The 14,948-nt window shown below is 47.1% G+C and overlaps 1 protein-coding gene and 1 pseudogene across 7 annotated transcripts in view; both read left to right on the top strand.

Annotated features, from left to right (window-relative positions):
- EFCAB6 (EF-hand calcium binding domain 6) overlaps positions 1–14,948 on the top strand; it is a 224,912-nt gene that overhangs the window by 86,411 nt on the left and 123,553 nt on the right. The gene's annotated exons all lie outside the window — the stretch shown is intronic.
- Positions 201–1,430, top strand: LOC306662299 (la-related protein 1B-like; annotated as a pseudogene). The gene is made up of 2 exons: positions 201–230; positions 507–1,430. The product of its transcript is annotated as a la-related protein 1B-like (transcript).

Below are 14,948 nucleotides of genomic sequence, written 5' to 3'. Positions count from 1 at the left end.
AAAATAAACACTTGATATAGATAAACATCTTCAACAAACTGACCTCACATTTTGCGGGGTAAATACCCAGAGGCAAGATTGCTGGATCAGGCTGCCCCTCACGGCTCAGGCAGATGGTGGCTGAGCTCAGCTCCCCCAAGATTACAAGAGCAGGAAAACTCAAGACAAGGAAGCCCAGTAAGGCCAGGGAGTTCGGCGACATGGCAAACTGGCCAACACCAGGAGAGTTAGTAAGCACTGGAAGAAGCTTTCTGCAGTCTCGGAGTGTCATCAGCCAAGGAAATAAGCCACAAATTAGAAAAGAAAAAGAAGAGAAGGTTGAAAAGAGAAGTAACAGTGAGAGCAAAGAAAACCGGAAACAAAATTAGACAGTCCTGTTGAAAATGTCAGTGAGGCTGGGGCCCAGCCAGCGGTCAGCAAAGGAGCTAGGAAACCAAGTGGGCAGCACTGCCCTTGGGGATGGAAGACCAGAGTCAGGAGAGACCTGGATCCTGGCACAGCTCTAGGCGTCCAGACGGAGAAAAAGGGATGATCAGGACGAACTGTCCAGCACGAGGAGCGAGGGTAGCATCCGGGGTTCCTTCAGAGGCCAAGGAAGAAGAGGAGGCAGAGGAACCTCGAGGGACCTTTGATTATTCATACGGATACCAAGAACGCGGTAGAGCGACGGATCAATCATTTCAAACAGAAGCGAGCACCAGTGCGGTGCCTGCTGTGAGGGCGCCGGGGTGGGTGTGCCCGGGGAAGGAGCATCGCTGGAGGGCGCGTTACCGTGAGACCGAGGATCACTTCCGTGCAGAGAGCCTGGGACCTGACTTCTTTCTTTGGAGGAAGACGGACGAGCAAGGTTTCCTGCCTAGGTCCCTGATTGCTGGATAGTACCAAGTTCCTTGATCGTGGATAGCACCACGAGCCTTAATCCCACGTTCAAGGCCCTGAAGGACAGCACAGAAGCGGAAAGTGGGGACGAGGAATGAGGAAAAGGACAGAACCAGAAAAGCGGCCAACCCCGGGCCCTCCTCCCAGGAGTGTGCCACGGACAGACTTCCCTCCGCTGATCCACCTTCCGGAGTTGGTGCCTTTTGCTCCCATACAGTCAGGTGATGATCTACCGCGCCCCGGAGGTCAGCTGATGGGATGTGCAGAGGAACAGGTGACTCACTGAGGTGCACTGTGAACCTGGAACAAACCGTGCTGCAGAGATGGAAGCCACCAGCCTGCCTTCTGTGTGAGTGCCTGCTGCTGACCCCAGGCAGCACGACAGTGGAGACAGCCACCTCTGTCATGACGGGAGGCAGAGCCAGGGTGCGCTGCTGGCCTTCCGGGAGCTGCCCCCCGTTTTCTGTGTGACTGGATTTAGGCTGCGTGGCTACCTTTACTCTCGGGAGAGGCTTACTGTTATCATCGTGGAGATGCTGCAAGGTGCGTCTTTAGTTTTCAGGCATACGTACTTGTGTCCAGGCTGAGGTTAGTAAAGCAGGAGAGGACCGTGTGGCGCGTCCCAGCTTGCTGGGCCCATGGCTCTTGCTCTGCCCTTTGCCCCGGTGAACGCTTCCTAACTCGTGTGTGACGATGTTTCCCATGGACTGTGAGATTCATTAATGTGGGCATTTCAGGGGGAGGAAGTCGAAGAAATAAACAAGAGTATTTTTTCCATTATTCTTCAAAATGTATTTTTGATACATCAGTATAAGTCCTGCCTGTCAGAAAAGCATTCATGATGGACAGTTTCACAAAAATTTTTATCTCATATTTCTTTGTCAGCCCTGTGTTCTAATCCTAGCAAGCAACTTGAGAAAATGTTTTAAAAGTTGAAGAAATGTGACATTGTTTGTTTGCTTGTTTTTTAAAGATAAAGTTAGATTTATTAATTATGTAAACTTGGGTCCAAGAAGACATTTTTCACCAGCTTATGAACACTCATTGGTAAGTTGGATAATATAGAAAATACTTTTTCCACAGGATAGTTATTTAGGTCAGTCAAGTTGGTGATGCCTGTCCATTAACCACTTATGCATTATTAATAAAATTACAAGAATAAAAAAAAGATGGCTGGATCATATGGCACTTCTACCTGCAATGATCGAGGAGCCCGCCGTATAGTTTCCCCCATGGCCGCCTTGCTGACCTGGCCGCCTTTTCTTCACACGCGCACCACGCTGAAAGCAGAAGGCTGAAGAGGTCTGCGTCACACGCTCACAGCTGACCGTTCACAGGAGCCGCGGCGAAAGGGGTGGGGAGGTTCATCGTGGTCAGTTGGCTTTTCCCCAATGACTGGTGGTGTTGCACATTTTAAAAGTGTGTTTTAGCTATTTGTTTGTCTTGAGAAAAGTCTATTCAGTCCCAGTCCCTTGCCATTTTTAATCAGATTATTTTTTCTACAGAGTTGAGTTCCTTGTGTATGTCAGATATTAGTCCCTCAACAATAAAGGCATGCATGGGGGCTGGGGAGATTGCTCAGTCGGTAGAGTGCTTGCCTTGCAAGCACAAGGCCCTGGGTTCAATCCCCAGCACCCAAAAAAAAAAAAAAAAAACAACAAAACAAAACAATAAAGGCGTGCAAATATCTTCTCCCAATCTGTAGGTTGTCTCTGCACACTGTTGGTTGTTTTCTTTGCTGTACAGAGACATTTTATTTCAAAGTAATCCCATTTGCTTACTTTTGCATTTGTCGCTTGCACATTTGGGGTCAAATCTACAAAAAAAAAAAAAAAAAAAAAAAAAAAAGAAAGTAAAAGAAAAAGTCTTTCCCCAGATCACTGTTGGTAGTTCTCCCCTATGTTTTCTTCAGAAGTTTTATGGTTTCAGACATTATGTTTGAGTCTTTAATCCATTTAGAGTTGGTTTTTGTTTGTGGTACGACATAAGGGTACAGTTTTGTTCTACATATGGATATTCAGTTTTCTAGGAAGATAATGTTCTTTCCCCAGTTTGTACATTTGGCACTTCTATCAAAAATAAATTGACCATACATACATGACTTCTTTAGTGGGTTCTCTGTTCTGTTTCATTGGTTGATGAGTCTGTTTTTATGCTAAAACCATGCATTTTTGATTATTATTGCTTTGAAATTAGGTAATGTAATGCTGCCAGTTTTGTTCTTTATAATTTTCTAGGTTATTTGAAGATTTTTGTGGTTCCTGATGAATGTTAGGGTTATTTTTGTATTTCTATGAAAAGTGACATTTTGTTAGAGATTGAATTGAATCTATAGATTGCTTTGGGTGGTACAGATATTTTAACAATATTAATTAATCCAAACCATGTACATGGAATATCTTTCCATTTATTTGTGTCTTCTTCAATTTTTTTCATATATACATTTTATAGTTTTCACCTCCTTGGTTAAATTTATTCTGAAATATTTTTTGGTAGCTAATGAATGATATTATTTTCTTGATTTCTCTTTTTGGATAATTCATTGTTAGTATATAGAAATGATAATGATTTTTGTGTGTTAATTTTGTATCCTGCAATTTTGCTGCATTCATTTATTACTTCTAACAGTTTGTGTATGTGTGATCTGTAGGATTTTACGTATATAAGATCATTTCGTCAACCAACAGTGACAATTTCACTTCTCCCCTTCCTACTTGGATGCTTTTTATTTCTTTCTCTTGCCTGATTGTTCTGGCAAGAACTTCCAGTACTATGTTGAATAGAGCTGGTGGAGTGAGCATTCTTGTCTTGTTCTGAATCTGAAAGTGTTTTGATTTTTCGTCACTGAGAATATGGCCTTTATTGTGGTCAGGTAAATTTCTTATACCTAATTGGTTGAGTGTTGTTTTGTTTTTTATAAATTATGAAGGGATGTTGAATTTTGTCAAACGTTTTTCTGCATCCATAGAAATGATCATGTAGTTTTTATTATTTATTCTGTCAATACCATATATCACATTTTTATTAGCATATGTTGAATAACCCTTGAATCTTGGGGGTAAACCCCTCTTAATCACAGTGAATGATCCCTTCCATGTGTTATTGAATTCAGTTTGCTAGGGTTTTTGTTTGAGAACTTTTGCATTTATGTTCAACAGGGAAACTTGCCTATAGTTTTCTTTTCTTGTGATGTACTTGTCTGACTTTGGTATCAGTGTATTACTGGCATTGTAAGAGGAGATTGGAAGTATTCCCCCCTCAATTTTTTGGAACAGTTTGAGAAGGACTTAGTTCTTACAATGTTTGATAGAATTTAGAAGTGAAGTCATCAAGTCTTGGACTTTTTTTGATGAAAGAATTTATTATTATTTCAATCTCCTTGTTCACTATTAGTCTGTTCAAATTTTCTATTTATTCATTTCAGTCTTGGTAGGTTGTATGTGTCTAGGAATTTATCTGTTTCTTTTAGGTTATCAATTTCTTTGGTCATAGCAGTCTCATGATCCTTTGAATTTCTCTGCAACTATAATATCAGTGGCAATTTTTCCTCATTCATTTCTGAGCTTACTGAGTCCTCTCTTTTTTCTTAGTCTAGCTGAAGTGTGTCTATCTTGTTTATATTTTCAAGAAATCAACTCTTAGTTTCATCAATCTTTTAAAATGGTTTTTAAAAGACTTGAGAGTCTCTATTTCATTTATTTCTTTTTTGGTCTTAGTTAATTCTTTCTTTCTGCTGGCATTAGGCTCAGTTTGTTCTTTTTCTATTTCCCTGAGTTGTGAGATTAAGTTATTTATTTGAACTCTTTCTTCTTGTAAATATAAGCCTTTATTCCGTGTGTTTTCCTCCTAGAATTGCTCTTCTTGTGGCTGAAACTTCTGGTATGTTGTGTTTCCATTTTCATTTGCCCCAAGATATTTTTAAAATTCCCTTTTAATTTTTTCATTGACCCCTGTGCCTGGGTTGTTCAAGAACATGACACTTACTTTTATGTACTTGTGAATTTTCTCAAGTTCCTCCTGCTATTTGAGTGAAGCAGCTGGACGGGTGGCAGCAGGGCCCTGCGGCTGGATGGAGCCTTTGGTTGAAGTGGACAGGAGCTGCTGCTTTGCTTAGTAGGACGCACCGGTGAGGCCCACCTCCCTGCCCACGCAGTGCCATGGGGTGGGCTTTGCAACTGGGCTGAGGACTGCTGGCACTCCTGCGGCAGGTCTAGCTTCTACTCATTGTCAAACATGCCTGGGGTGGGCAGGGTCGTGGAGTGGGCTCGAAGGCCCCCGAGTGCTGCTGAACTCGGGTGTGGTGCCACTAGCCCAGCTCCTTGCCCTGATTCACCACTGTGGTTGTTTCTGTCCCAGGACGGTTTCTAAGGCCGGTCTGGGAGGCTGGTCACCTAGAGATTTAAGTCAAGTAGAGTTTCTGGGAGTGACCAGCTCAACTTTTTTGGTGGGTGACAGTGGGACCTATGATGTATTCCTACAGCTGCTGCCAGCTTCTGAGTGCTGGTCACTGTGGGCTCCACGTCCTTGCTGGTCTCTGCTGGCCCCCGACGGCCTCACTCCCGTGTTGCTGTGAGGTGGGGAGTGGACTTTCTGGAAGAATCTGAGCAGGGGAAGCGGGATGTCCATCTCTGGTTCTCTTCTCTCTCTGTGGAAACCCTGTCACTGGGGAGTCCTTGTGTGGCAGGACATTGACTTGGGGGAGGGGAGCTGCGACCGCAGCCCCTGTGGTTTTACTCCATCTGTGGACCACACAGGTGACTTGTTTTTGATTTCAGGGGTTTTCATTAAGGTGACAGCTGGACTTTCTATGGGCCCCTCCTGCCACCCTCTCCAGCTGTTTCACTCAAATAGCAGGAGGCACTTGAGAAGATTCAAATACATGAAAATTAAGTTTCATGTTCTTGGACAACCAAGGGGCCAATGAAAAAATTAAAAGGGAAATTTAAAAATATCTTGAGACAAATAAAAACGGAACAGGACACACCAGAACTCACAGGGATGCGAGGGCTTCCACCCTGCCCTCCTGTTCTGCCCTCCTGTTGACATGCCTGTCACCTGTGCCGTTTATGAGGACTGCTGTGGAGATCGGGTGAATGTCCTGGCATCACGCTCTTTCCAGCATCGAACAGTAACACTGTTTTAACAATTTGACAAAAGGTATCAGCAGTGCCTTGTTTTAATTTAAGTTTTGGGGTGACACGGAGGCTGGACATTTCCGTGTCCCTGCACTGTGTCTCCCCAGTGTGAATTCTTTTCATGCCCTAATTGGCAGTGGCCCAAACTGATCATTTCTGAGTAAATTCTATCACCTTTTTGGTTGATCTTTTTACAATGAGACAATTGTTGTACGAGGGCCCTTCGCAGCCTAAGTGCTGTCGCTATCTCTCTCGGCTTTCTGGTCCCCTGCTCAACATGGCGCCTCGTCATTTTGAAGTGTATATTATAATATAATCAGATACATCAATCTTTTTTTTTTTTTAATGTCTTCTCTTGCTTAGAATCTGTTAACTCATCATTCTTGCCCAGGCTTGATTATAAACTCCATTCTACCCTGCTTGCTTTTCTTATTCTTTAAAAAAAAAATCCATAGTCTATTGTAATATAAATTTGGTATCTAAATTAAAACTTCTCTTCTGAATAGATAATCTGTTTTCCCATCGCCATTTATTAAATAATCCTTTCTTTCTCCATTGTTTTAAAGGAATTTAACATCGATTGAGCTCATTAAAAAGAGACTACCCTCTGCAGCCTTCGTTCTTTGCATTTTCATGACAGCTATTCTATGGCTTCTTCTAATTGTGCCCACATTATATCACATTTCTTGCTCAAGTCCAGATAATTGGGAGAAGACAGACTCACTTCTGGGGAAATGACCAGACCGACAGTGGCAGGACATGAGGCAGAGAAGTCAAACGTGGTTGGAGCAGCCACGGGACGGGAGCTCGGGAGGGGCTCCGGCCACCTCAGCTCTGTTGGCCTTTCCCTCTGCCTCGAGTTCAGAACAAGCTGCAGCATCTCAGGGAGCCAGGTCCTCCTGCTGCATTGCAGCAGGCGTCTCACAGCCTCCCAGGTTTTCTCTTGAGGTCTTCGCATTCAGATGCCTGAGGTCACCTCACACTGGCCCGCTCCTTCACAAATTCAGCTCCTATGGGACATTGGGTCTCCTGCTCATCCCAAAGTTCACCACGCGCCTTTCTAAGGTCCACGGGTAAGAGCTGGGTTATCTGCTTCATGGCTTCTGCATTTTGTTAAGATGGTCATCTTGGGTCACCATAGCCACAATTGTCATCTGGTGCATGGGATCCAACAGGCTGTCTGGATTTTTGACATTTCTCTGTACCCAACCTGTCCAAGGGACTCTCTTGAGCTGCCCCATCAGCCACAGGAACTGCCTCCCCATCATCTGGAAGGTCTGCTTTGCCATATCTTAAATTCTTATTTGAAATTTAGTCCAATTTGCATTTCCTATTCTATCCAATCAATCTAGATTTCTTTCATACGTGACATTTCTATGAAAGGTTCTGTCTTTACTGGTCCATCCACTGTACTAAAGCCCTTTTTATTTTCTGTTATACTTTAGAGAATACATACATTAAGGTTCCCATGCTGTCACAGTTACTTATTTTTAACCTACTTCTTGGATTTAGATGGTGATGGTTAAGGTCTTAGGACTGATATGTCATCTCCTAAGAAGGGAGGCCCTGCTGGATTCTACCAGGAAAGCACAGTCAGGAAATGTGAGCAGGAGGTGGAAACAGTGGGGACTGGGGTCACCTGGCTGGCTGGGTGCACTGATGTGCAGGTGGCAGGGGGACTCTGGGTTGCCCAGAGCACGCATCCTTAACTTCTTTCAATCTTTACTCAGAGCATCATGAGAAACCAGAACTCATTGAAATTTAGGCTTAACATTTCTGTTAATAGTTTGTGTATTTGCCAGGACGAGTCCTCATTTATAATTGGGCACATTTTATATGACTTTTAGTAATGTAAGAGTTCACTAAAAAAATCTATGATATATTCATAGCAGCCTATTCATAATTACCCCAAGCTGGAAGCAGCCCACATGTAGCTCTGCAGGTGAGCACGTCACTGTACAGCTACCCAGAGGAACACTGCTCAGCACGAGAGGCATGGACCATCGACGCAAGCCATGTATCTCGGAGGCACATGCTGTACCACGGAGTCCACCTGGGGTTGCTACCACAGGACGCTGGCTGTCAGTGCTGGGAAAGGCAAAGCAACATGGGTAGAGAAGAGATGGGTGACTTGCCAGGGTCAGCACCGAGGGGCAGGCGGCTCCACCAGGCAGCTGAGGGTCTGCTGGAGGTGGGACTGTCGCTGTGAGCACAGGAATCCACATGAATCTGGACACGTCAGGGCTTATGAAACTACCATGAGGAAAAGTCAAAGGAACAGCATTTGAATTTAAGAAGTAAAGTGAAAACACAAGCTATTCTCTTTTTCTAAAGGCAGACAATATGGGGAAGAATAAAGAAGGAAAGAAAATAAAACCTAAAATCTACCTTCCAGCAAAACGATTTGAGAAATTATTTCTAGAAAACCAAATAGGTGTGTATTTGAGTTTGTTACTCTTTTAATACTCAATATCTACGTCTTAAATTAAAAACCCTAACAACTTGGTAATGAAGCATAAAGTCTTGATCTAAATAATCTTATAGAGACTTTAAAAGCTATTTCCCTATACGCGTATGTTTTAATGATATGTTAGACTTTAATTGAGCAACTGAATTGCTCTTTATTATAACATGCTGTGCCTTTCAGTGTTGCCTGGACTTTTCCATAAAATAGACCTGTTAAAAACAAACCAGGGTTCAGATGTGAAGAGGGAGTTTAAGGAAGAGCTGAGAGGGTGGAATGAATGGGTACGCTGTGGAGATCATGTCTGTCCACCCGTCCTGCTGGCCGGTCTTCAGGCAGAAGCGTCCCCTGCTGATCGTTTTCCCGCTCCAATGGCAACACCAGTAGCCTGGCTGAAGTTGGGCAATCGGGAGAAATAAGCCACTTACCCAGAGGCGTGAGGGGTAGAAGTGATACACTGGGAGATATTTCCAGTCGCTGCTAAGCCTCTTTACCGTGGGTCTAGTACCTGTCCTATTTACAAGGCATCCTGGGAAGGGCAGCACAGTGGGTGGAGAACAGGTCTTGGTTGACAGGGCTGGAGCAGGGAGGGCGTGGCTCCAGAGGAGAAGCAGGAGGATGCCTGTGGGTGCTGGTCTGCTCCACATGGCCACACATTGGTCAGAGTCCAGGCAGAAAACAGATGGCCATCCTTTCTTATTTTTTAAAGTTGAGAGCTAGCCTCGCTAATTGTCCAGGCTGGGTTTGAATTTACGATTCTCCTGCCTCACCTCCCGAGTTGTGTGTGTCACTTTTGCCTGACTCATATTGGGTTTCTGGAAGGATCTTTGACCCCCGTGAAGGCAGGAGGCAGTGAAATCAGTAGGAGAGGTAGCAGCTAGGGGCCAGATGAAGGGAAGCCAGGAGAACTTCACCATCAGGCATCGGAGAGAAGGCAGTTCCTGAAGGGAACAAAGGCTGGCTGGAGGAGAGGGTCCCCTGCCTGCAGCAGGCAGCGGAGAGCATGCCACCCCGGCCCAGCTGCAGCCTGGCAGGGAGGGAGCTGGGAGGTAAGAGCTCACCTCCTCTCACGGCCCCCTCCGCATGTGCCCTGTGTGGCCAAACCCAGCTGAAAGCCAGGAGTGTAAGAGTCCCATGAAGCCACCTCCGGGCACGGTGCAGAGCAGAGAGCAGAAAGTGACCTGTGCACAAAGACTCCAGTCAGCACCTTGGTGTCCTCTCAGTGAAGACCTTGCGCCCTCAGTCCTGCAGGGATCAGTTGTGCCCCCGACAGGAATCTGAACTGCTGGCTAGAATCAGTGCTTCCCGCACGCGGCAGTGTGGGGGAGGGAATAGAGACGGCCTGCACAGAGCTGCCCAAGTTCATGTTCCAACAGGCAGGGAGGGCCCAGTTGACGGGGCAGTGTCCTCCTCTCATGTCCATTCTGTGGCCCTCCCCTTCCCTGCTAGCGTCTTTTCTGGATAGCAGTGTCCCCTGTGAGGTGCCCAGCCTCCCTTTTCACAGCTCCCAAGTCCTGGTGTGCAGCACGGCGTCGGGACCAAGGCGATGTGCCTCCTGTGGCACAGCACCCTCCCTGTGAGAGATTCTGGCTCCGCTGACTGTACTGGAGTCATGGGCAAGTGCGGCCGTCTGTCAAGGCAGCAGCTCTGGGTCAGGGGTAGGACAGCTGGTCCCTGGGCATGGAGCCCATTGCCACACCTTCTTCACGGCAGGGGAGCCCCTTGGCTGCTGTCACGGTGATGGGCGCAGCATCCTGAAGGTCCCCAGATGATGGGTGTGGATGCCCGTGTAACCTTGGCCAGGTGTCTGCAAAGTCCACCCAGAGGAAGGGGCAGGTCGAGGCCTCCACCTGGCCTCCACCTCTGGCAGGCTGGGTTCTCAGCAGGGCAGAACCAGCTCGGCACTCAAGGCAAGAAGTCTGTACTTCCAGGCTGCCCGCCCCTGCCGTTCCTGTGACTGTGCTCGCTTGTGTTTACAGGGCCGCGTGTCAGCCCTGGTTACCTGGGATGATGAGTGACAAGTCACTTTCCTCATTATCAGGAGCCGCTACACAAGGAAATTTGCAAGGACACACATTTCTTTCGGAGCTGTGCTTGAGGTCCATCGGGGGCACCTTTCAGGCCTCTCTGTCTCCAGTCTCCTAATCTCATTCTCTCTGAGTCCCTGATCAATCAACCGGCCAGCTGTCACTCACTGCCCATGGACCCACACACAGCTTCATGTCCTCCGCACGCAGCGCAGGCCCGTCTCAGCCACCAGGAGGGCCTTCAGGGCAGGGCCAGCTTTCTCTGCAGGCTGTGGACACCGCGTTGCATCATGTGGCATCGTGTGGCCTGTCTGCCAGCCGGGCCCTGATCTTTCCTGTTACTCAAGCACCAGGAGCTTCCTGAGGCACAGGTGCTGGCGGAGGGAGCCATGGGGCAGGAGCGGGTGCCATGGACGTCTCAAACCTGTTCAGGTGTACTCTGTCTCATCCAGACCCGCTTGGGCCTGGCTTCTTGTGCGCCATTTCCACTTAAAGAAGTGCCACATCCAGTTCTGGGACTCACCCGTCTGACCCAGGTGGCATGAGTCTCGTGGTCAGGCATTCAGCCTGTCCCAGCCTCTGTAGCAGGCTGAGGGTAGTGCCCTGAGTCCCAGCTCTAGTGGACAGCCTTGTGAGGCTTGGAGAAGGGTCCCCGTGCCTCCGTCTGCCATAGGCACCTGTGGTAGCATTGGGTATCTGGGTCAGAAGGCCCCTGTGGGACAATGGTTGGAGCTCCAGGCTGGACCGTCTGTAACTGATTTCACCGTCTATGCCTCAGTCACACTGTGAGTTACTTGCAAATGGATCAGAGCAGCAGGGGCCAATTGTCCCCCAGTCCAGGGCACCCTTCCAGCCTGTGCCTTCTGCCTCTGTGATCAGTGGCACCTTTCACCTGAGGGGGCCTGTTCCACCCAACGTGCTGCAGACCGTCGGGTCCCGAGGACCTGTACAGCTTGCAGGCCCTTGCACCCTCACGGGGCCTATCTCCTCCACCGTGGCCCACGTGTTTCTTTCTGGAGCCCCAGGGTATCCGTTACCAGACCAGTCCTGATGTCCTTCAGAGCCAGAAGCCGGACAAGGTTGGCGAGAGTGGGAGTGGGTGGAGAGGTGCGTGCCCAGGGCTGAGGGCTCCAGGCTCCAGGGACTGGGCTGAGGAGAGTCAGCCCCAGGGCCTCCGCCTCTCCCTCCCCCTGCGCCTTGCTTGCCATCCTCCCCCAGAGCCCTGCCTCTTCCCTCGCCAGCCTCCTCATGTGCCAGAGACCCACGTGATCCATCTCTGCCCTCCCTCTCCTTGCTGCCTCCTCAGATGGTGGCATCTGTTGAGTGGATGAGACCTTGGAAACCACGTGACATGTGCATGCTGCTTCACCCCTCTCTGCTGAGGGGGTCACTTGCCCCTGCGAGTCTGCACCTGGATGCCTGGGCTGGGGAATGATGCTCGTCCAAATCCCAAGGACCACAAGAGACAGCACAGCCCACAGAGTACAGTTAAAAGTATCAGTGGCCTCTTTGTGATTTGGGTTAATTATGGTTACTTGTGGGCTTGCTAGTAAAAATAGGCACTGTTTTTGTAAATTGTGTTTATTTATGTTGATTATAAAAGCCACGTGTGCTCAAAATGGAACACAGTGGAAACCATAAAGAAAAGCAATCTGCCCATAACTGTAGTAGCTGGAGATGGCTACTGTTAAGGTCTCGATACTTACGCTGCCTTCAGATTTTCTTGTGTGGGGGAATGCACACACATTCACATACATCTTAACGTAGTTGAAACCATAGGAGGTATAAATCACATTGTTTTCTCACAGAATATTATAGCAGGAGCATTTTCATGTCACTAAAAAACGTTTGAAACTAATTGTTAGTGGCTGCACGATGCGTCGTCGACGGTTGAGTGAAAGGGTTCCAGCATTTTTAAGGTTTATATCACTTATTGCTAAACCACGCTTCAGAATGGTGTTCAATTTACTCTTACAAGAGAGGGTTCGTGAGAGTGCTTCATGCCAGCGTTCAACATGGCCATTTAAAACACCCTTTGCTGATTTCATAAGCAAAGGACAGTTTTTTATTGCATTTAGATTTGTGTGTCCTCCTCTGCTGTTGGGGTTGTGTGGTTTTCTTGTTTAAGAGCTAAATGTCCTTCTCTGAATTCTTTGCTCATGTCCTTTGGCCATGTGCTTTTACTTTACTACCCTAGCTTTATCGAAATTTGTCTGGTATGGAAGGAAACGCGTTCTTCGCGCGTCGCTTGACAGCGTTGGCAGTCGGGCGAGCGTGTGTGTGTCTGCTGTGCTGGGAGCCGGCCTCTGGTCACCGCCCACCTGCCCGGGCACCGTCACGACCGTCAGGCTCTTGCAGGGCTTCTCCGAGTGGATTTGCGCGGCTGCGCTGTTGGGTTTCCTCCTTCGGGTGCCATCCTTTCAAGCTTCCCCGTGTTGCGTGTCTCTCCCTTCCTGTGGTCCCACTGTTGAGGCGCAGTCCACTCCTTGGTGGGCGGCAGCGTGTCCATCGCCGCCGGCTGGTGGACGTGGTGGCTTCAGTGTGGGGCCGCACGGAAGATGCTCTTCTGCGCCCCCGCGGACAGGTCTGTGGACGCCTATTCACAGCGCATGGGCAAATGCCTAGGAGGACCATCACCAGGTGGTGTGGCGAGTGCTCATGTAAACTAGTGGCACGACCAGCCTGTGTGCCAAAGCGCCGAGTGGGCCTGCAGCTCCACCAGCTGCAGGTGAGGCCCCAGATGCTCCATGTGCTCGCAGGCTTCTCGGTCTTGCCCTTCTCGTGACGTGCCCTAGGGTTTCCTTCTGGTTTTATCGTCTTTTCCTGATGATTCAGTGGCACTGATTCTCTTTCCTTGCACTTGCTGGCCAGGCATGTATTCCTTTCACTGGGCGCTGTGGCTGCACAGGCGGTGGGCCTCGCTGCTGCATCCTTGCGCACAGATAGCTCGGCCAGCGGCCTCCCCTTTCCCTCCCCTCCTCCTCCTCCAGTTGCTTTCCTCTGCTCTACTGATCTCTCTGCTTTTCCTGACATTCCCCATATACATGCCTTTTGTTTTCTTCTCTGTCTTCCACATATGAGAGAAAAAACACTCTCCTGGCTTTCTGAGTTTGACTTATTTCACTTAACGTAATGTTCTCTGGTTCCATCCATTTTTCTTGCGAATGACATGATTTCATTCTTCTTTATGACTGCCTGCATGTCTATCATGTATATGTACCACATTTTCTTTATCCATCGATGGACACCTAAGCTGGTTCCATAGCTCAGCTACCATGAACTGTGCTGCCAGAAACTTGGGTATGCATGTGCTGCTGTAGTATTCTGGCTTTCATTCTTTAGGATAAACACTGAGGAGTGTTATAGTCGGGTCACGTGGGGTTCCATGCCTAGGCTTTTGAGGAGCCCACATACTGATTTCCATGTGGTTGTACTGATTCACAGTCACACCAATGGTGTGAAAGTGTCCTTTCCTCCACATCCCCATCAATGTTCATTATTGTTTGTATATTTGATGGCACCTGTTCTAACTGGAGTGAGATGAAATCTCAAGGTAGTTTTGATTTGCATTTCTCTAATTGCTAAAGATGTTGAACGTTTCTTCATATATTTGTGGGCCATTTATATTTCTTCTTTTGATAAGTGAATGTTGAGTTCATTTTTCCACTTATTAATCAGGTTATTTGGCTTTTGGTGTTTTTTGAGTTCTTTATATATTCTGAATATTAGTCCTCTGTCAGAAGAGTAGCTAGCAGAGATTTTTCTCTCATCTACAGGTTCTCTCTTCACATTCTTGTTTCCTTTGTGTGCAGGGGCTTTTTAATTTTGTCATCCCATTTTTTGAATCGGGGTATTTCCTGAGCTTTAGGGGTCTAAAGTCGTTGCTAGCACACTCGTTGTGGTGTCGACTCTACGTTTTCTTCTGTGAGTTGCAAAGTCTCTGATCTAATTCCTAGGTCTTTGATCCATTTTGAATTGATTTTTTTGCAGTGTGAGACTGGGATCTAGTCTCATTCTTCTACACGTGGATAACCAGTTTCCCAGCACCATTTGTTTAAAAGTCTATCTTTTCTCCAGTGTATATTTTGGGCGTCTTTGTCAGGGATTAGATGACTGTGTCTATGGGTTTGTCTCTATGTCTTCTATTGTGTTTAATTAAACACAATAGGTGTTTAATAGGTCTATGTGTCTGTTTTTATGCCAGTACCATGCCTTTTTTGTTACTATAGCTCTGTAGTATAATTTGAAGTCAGATATTGTGATGCCTCCGGCATTGCTTTTTTTGGCCTAGAATTGCTTTGGCTCTTCTGGGTCTTTTATTCTTCTGAATGAATTTTAGGACTTTGTTTTTTTCTAGTTCTGTGAAGAATGTCATTGGTATTTTCATGGGGTTTGCATTGAAGCTGTGTATTGCTTTGGATAATAAGACCATTTTAACAGTAC

This window comes from Sciurus vulgaris (genome assembly GCF_902686455.1).
Source record: "Sciurus vulgaris genome assembly, chromosome: 5".
Taxonomy (NCBI): Eukaryota; Metazoa; Chordata; class Mammalia; order Rodentia; family Sciuridae; genus Sciurus; species Sciurus vulgaris.
Note: the sequence above shows the minus strand (reverse complement) of the source record. Positions and strands in the feature narration are given on the sequence as shown.